Source organism: Zea mays, chromosome 2 (genome assembly GCF_902167145.1).
Source record: "Zea mays cultivar B73 chromosome 2, Zm-B73-REFERENCE-NAM-5.0, whole genome shotgun sequence".
Lineage (NCBI taxonomy): Eukaryota > Viridiplantae > Streptophyta > Magnoliopsida > Poales > Poaceae > Zea > Zea mays.
In genome coordinates, this window is record NC_050097.1 from 192,633,139 (window position 1) to 192,639,138 (window position 6,000).

Below are 6,000 nucleotides of genomic sequence, written 5' to 3' on the forward strand. Positions count from 1 at the left end.
TAACGTTAAGTTGACGTTTTCTGATAGATGAGGTGACTGACGTTTTGTGATGTCTTATTGTAGAGTTTTCATATATTGATATGCTGCATTCTAAACAAATATGTTTGGTCACTGGCTCACTGCAGTTTCAGGCGAGGAAGCCGGTCTGTAGAGAAACATTGGTGTGAAAAAAATAAGCATATATTCCTAGCCACAAGATGGAAGAGGTTTGACAATTTTCTCCATCTTTTATTCTTAATAACCTCAGCTGTGTTGATAGAGACATGTTTAGCAATAGTTTATATTCATTCACAAATGAAATAGTCGTCTTCTTATTTATGGCCTTTGGTAATTGAAGCACATGCTTATTGTAAAAAAACATTTAGATCGTGATGTGATAATTTGGGAGCCATATATCTTAATGTATATCTAGTGTTCTATGGTCGAGTTTGACATGCTGAAATTAATCATTATTTTATCCGAGAAAAAGTAGCAAAAAAAAAACAACTAGAGATTTAGACTACAGTTTCAAAAGATCAGATAACTTACACGTTTACGCTGACTTTGTCTGCCCAACCGATACAAAAATTGTTAGCACAAAAGATAGTGACGTTACGATTGAGGTTGGCCTGAGACTTTAACTACAAATTTTAGTTTGTATATGGATCAATTAAATTGATTGTAATATGCTCAAACTTTGTAATTGTCACCCGTATAATTATAATTATAGACCGTCGGTGAGAAGAAAAGCTTTCGCCGGGCACCGTGGCCTTCGCAAGGCAGCTGGATGCTCAGAGAACAGAGAAGGCACCATGGAGAGTTGGAGACGAGGCAGCTCGGCGCGTTGCTCGTCGTAGCGTCGGTGAAGATGGCCAAGGCGGGCCGAGGCCAGCTGGGCGATGGTGGGGTCGCAAGGGCCAACTGGCCAAGGGCCGAGCTGAGCACCACCAAGGCAGAGAAATCGGGGACCGGGCCCGGGGCTCGGTGTCAGCAGCAGTACAAAAAAACACATTGAGAAGGTAAGGATGAAGCACGGTGTGAGAAAGCAGAAGACATCGATGCAGAGCTGGAACTCACGTGAATGGGCTCTAATGGACCGTGCAATACGTCATGGGCTAAGAATGAGTTGTGTAATACATCATAGGCCGAGCCCGTGCAGCTATAGGAGTCAAACTGTAAGAGGAAAGGAGGAGAGAAGAAAATTCGAGAACTCCACCGAGAAGCCTTCGTGCTCCTGCCTTCGTCTCCCTGCTCCTCTGTCTCCTTTTCTCCTTCACCCATATGTGCCGTGCCCTATCTCTCGTCTCCCTCCTCTCTACATGCTCTTCCTGTTACTACTTCTCGAAGCCTCTAGCGAGTGCTAACACTCGGTGTTGGACACCAAAATGAGCGGACGGTCCGGCCCATGGGCCCGGACGGTCCGTGTGTCCCGAGATTAGATTAACTCGGATGTTTATCCTTATCTCGTGCGTGGTTATCCATCTAATCACGTGAGAGTTTGTTGGCTATCTCTTAGGAAAAGGTCCAGACCTCCTCCCCTATAAATATAAAGGGGTACGGCTGATTGAGAACCCCCGAACACATTCAATCGAACCAATTACCTTATTTACTTTTCCTGCCTTAGGAGTAGATGTAGCATAGTTCTAGTTGTAGCCTTCCGTATATCCACCTCCACCCCTATTCGACTCTACGTCGTCTAGATCCGTCTTGGGTGGCCTGCCGATCCCAAGACGACCCTAGGATCTCACCCCTCCCGGGGGGCAAGATCTAATTGTCCATCCAAGACCTCTTCCTCGATTTGATCTCTTAATTCCTAGGCGACTCCACGTCGTCGGGGACGTCCCGGGTGACATGTCGACCCGGGGCACCTTAAGATCTTTTCCCCCCAGGGGATGAGATCTAGATTCCAGCAAGGAGGAGGAAGACGATCCTGTCGCCAGGTCGCGGACCGTCCGGCCCAGAGCTGCGGACCGTCCGGTGTGACGCAGGGAAGACACCGCTCCTGCGCCAAGGCCGCGGACCGTCCGCGCCGTCACAGAGGGCACTACCAGGCGATCCGGCGACCTGTCGCAGGCCGCCACTACTGTTCACCTTGCGGAGCCGAACCCAAGGTGCCAAGTATCGCCAAGCGGTTCATTATAGTGTTTGGTGACCAAAAAGGCACCAACATACTTTTGGCGACTCCGCTGGGGACGAGGTTGCAGATCTACAAAATCAGGCTTACATGGCCGATTCTAAAGATCTCAACAGTGCTTCTCCAAACAGCGACACAAGGCTGACTAATTTATCGGCCGCAGAGCATGAAAACTTAGAAGATGACATGAAGAAGATGGATGAGGAGATCCGACGACAACAAGATTAGATGCTCAAGGTGGCAAAAAAGTGGTACCTCTCGCACTTCAAGGTAGATCGCCACCAGAAGGTCGTAAAGGAGAGGGAAATAGACGCCGATTATATGTCATCCGTGCTGCAACAGCTCCCCACGATAGGTGATGCCAGGTCAGTCGATGATATTCCATCTATTAAAATTTCTTGTGATAATCGGATTAAAAGTATCACAGAGGATATAGAATAGATGGCACATGCATTAGGAAAAACTCACATGCCTAGTTTTTATCACATAAATTAGGCGCCAAAACAACTGCGCCAAACACATCGGCAACAAATGGGTTTACCCAGCCATATTCTGGTATGCCGATGGACTCATATCCAGGACGACCATCACCACCATCTTCGCTAAATGGTGAGTCAACTCTGAGCACGGCCGGACCGTCCGCACACAATCGCGAACCGTCCGACCCTCCGTCAGACCGTCCGGCACCCTACGCCGGACAGTCCGGAATCACACAGAGCCCACCGCAAGGGTCGCAGGCGTTGCCCAACGCGTCCGGAGAGTCCGAAAATAGTACCGGACCGTCCGGTCCACTCACAGACCGTCCGACTGCACAGGTCGGACCGTCCGAAGCACCTGAAATCACCTGTGATCCCCCTAGTGCGGAAGGCCAGTATAAAGATAGTCGGCCATCCAAGCTCCAAGAACCAAAAAAGTCACACGTCCCTGAGCTTGTTTGGCCCACTAAGGCCAAACCTTCTGTTCGCTCTCACCTGCACTCGACACAAAAGGAAAAGGTTAAGTTCACATTTAATATTACTAAATGTGATAAAATATTTGATGAGTTGCTTAAACATGGTAATATTAAATTGTCACATGTAATTCCTCCGGTTGAACAATTAAAAGGGTGTGTTTATTGCAAATGGCATGGCTCCTTTCTCCATAACACCAATGATTGTGCTGTCTTCCGTCGGCAAATACAATCGGCTATAAACGAAGGTCGGTTGAGGTTTCAAAAAGAGGTGAAAATTGACAGGCCACCTGTTCCTGTCACCACATTAGAGCCAACGAGCAAAAAGGCCATAATTCGGCCTTGTGCGGCCGATAAAAGTAAAAATAAAAATATCGTCATTGGTGATCCTCGCACACCAAATATGTCACGCAGAATGGTTACTCTGAAGGCTCCGGACAAAAGAAAGACCGGAGGCACCGGGGGGCAAGCACGATCGGACACCCGATCACGGTCACCTGTCCTGCGTACGCCGGACGATCCGGGTACTAAGGCCGAACAGTCCGAGACAGGCGCGAACAGTCCGGCTATGATGGCCGGACGATCCGCAGATGGTCAGAAGCAGCAACCTGAGACCATTGGACCACAACGTTTCAACACAAGTGTTAGCAAACAAAACACTACTAAGACGTCTGGACGACTCAGTAGAGTCGGCCCTACTTTTGGTCAGTTGCTTGCCAAATATATGAAGAAGGCCGTTCCACACAACCGTCCAATAAAACAAACGAAGTCAAAAGGGCGACCTGTGCGAAAGCAAAAGCCGACTAAACGGACCCAAAGGGTAGCACAACCAAGATCGCCTTGTCATCCTCCTCTAGGGATAGCATGGTGCGTCCCGTTCTATCCATCGCCGATGTGTTGTCCTGCTCATGTGTGGGGTGGTACGGCGATGAATTCGTATTACTGGCCCAATCCGTTTGCTTATTTGGGCTGGGGGGCACCACAAGTTTTTGCCTATTAACAGGTTGATCAGGTAGACATGGCCGAAGAGGATGCGATCCGAAACGGCCTCTGTGCATTAAAGTCCCATCAAGTATTTATATTATCTGATCGCAAGAGCCGATGACTTGCATCGAGTTGAGTCCTTACTTCGGGAACAAAACCTCATGAGGTCAATTGTTTCCAAAGTTTTCGCTGATGCTTTTGGTTCGCCAAGCTCCACCAAAAGGCAGGGGGGCATATGTTGGACACCAAAATGAGCGGACGGTCCGGCCCATGGGCCCGGACGGTCCGTGTGTCCCGAGATTAGATTAACTCGGATGTTTATCCTTATCTCGTGCGTGGTTATCCATCTAATCACGTGGGAGTTTGTTGGCTATCTCTTAGGAAAAGGTCCAGACCTCCTCCCCTATAAATATAAAGGGGTACGGCCGATTGAGAACCCCTGAACACATTCCAATCGAACCAATTACCCTATTTACTTTTCCTGCCCTAGGAGTAGATGTAGCATAGTTCTAGTTGTAGCCTTCCGTATATCCACCTCCGCCCCTATTCGACTCTACGTCGTCTAGATCCGTCTTGGGTGGCCTGCCGATCCCAAGACGACCCTAGGATCTCACCCCTCCCGGGGGGCAAGATCTAGTTGTCCATCCAAGACCTCTTCCTCGATTTGATCTCTTAATTCCTAGGCGACTCCACGTCGTCTGGGGACGTCCCGGGTGACCTGTCGACCCGGGGCACCTTAAGATCTTTTTCCCCCAGGGGATGAGATCTAGATTCCAGCAAGGAGGAGGAAGACGATCCTGTCGCCAGGTCGCGGACCGTCCGGCCCAGAGCTGCGGACCGTCCGGTGTGACGCAGGGAAGACACCGCTCCTGCGCCAAGGCCGCGGACCGTCCGGCCCAAGGCCGCGGACCGTCCGCGCCGTCACAGAGGGCACTACCAGGCGATCCGGCGACCTGTCGCAGGCCGCCACTACTGTTCACCTTGCGGAGCCGAAACCAAGGTGCCAAGTACCGCTAAACGATTCATTATAGTGTTTGGTGACAAAAAGGCACCAACACTCGGTGAAGGCCCCGTGGCTGATGGTGGGCGGTGGCAGTGCAGTCTTTTTTGTCGTGAACTCGGCCTGCGCAGTCGCTTCGGCTAGAGTTGCCCAAACGGGCGGCCCGGCACGGCCCCGTTAGGCCCGACACATAATCGGGCCGTGCCCGATCGGCCCGCGTGCCGCAGACGCGGCCCAGGCACGGCACGCCGGCCTGGTAGCCGTGCCGGGCCGGCCCGTTTGACATGTCCAGGTTCCCATTAAATCAGAAAAATGTCGGCACGGCACGCCGGCCTGGTAGCCGTGCCGGGCCGGCCCGTTTAACGTGTCCAGGTTCCCATTAAATCAGAAAAATGTCAAAAAAAACTGTGTGGAATTGAGGTTTCGAAACCACGCCCTCCTTCTACACGGCTGAGAGCACTATCCGTAAGCGACTAACCAGTAGAACTCTAGTGTTTTTGTTGAAAATAGCAAATATAAAATCTTAATATATATACTATGTTTTATAAAATAAAAAAAAATATAATCTTGCCGGGCCGGGCCGGCACTGCGGACCGAGGCAGCGGCCCAAGCACGGCACGGCTGTTGTGCCGGACCCGGCACGGCACTATTAAATGGGCCGTGCTTCGGGCCGGCCCGTCAAGCACGGCCCATTTGGCCATCTATAGCTTCGGCGAGGGGTCCAGGTACTCCGGTAGGATGAACGTTAGTGCTCGAGGGCGGAGCTAGGAGGTGAGCTAGGGCTGGTGAGGCTTGGGATAGCCGATAGAGGAGGGCGGTGGTGGGGTGGTTCCCCGACTCGCCATGCTGACGCCGCAGCCAGCTACCCCAACGACGAGAGGGTACCGGACTACCGGAGGGCCAACACCGAGCAGCTTGACGCGTGGGGAGACCGAGTGGAGCTCTACCGGAGTC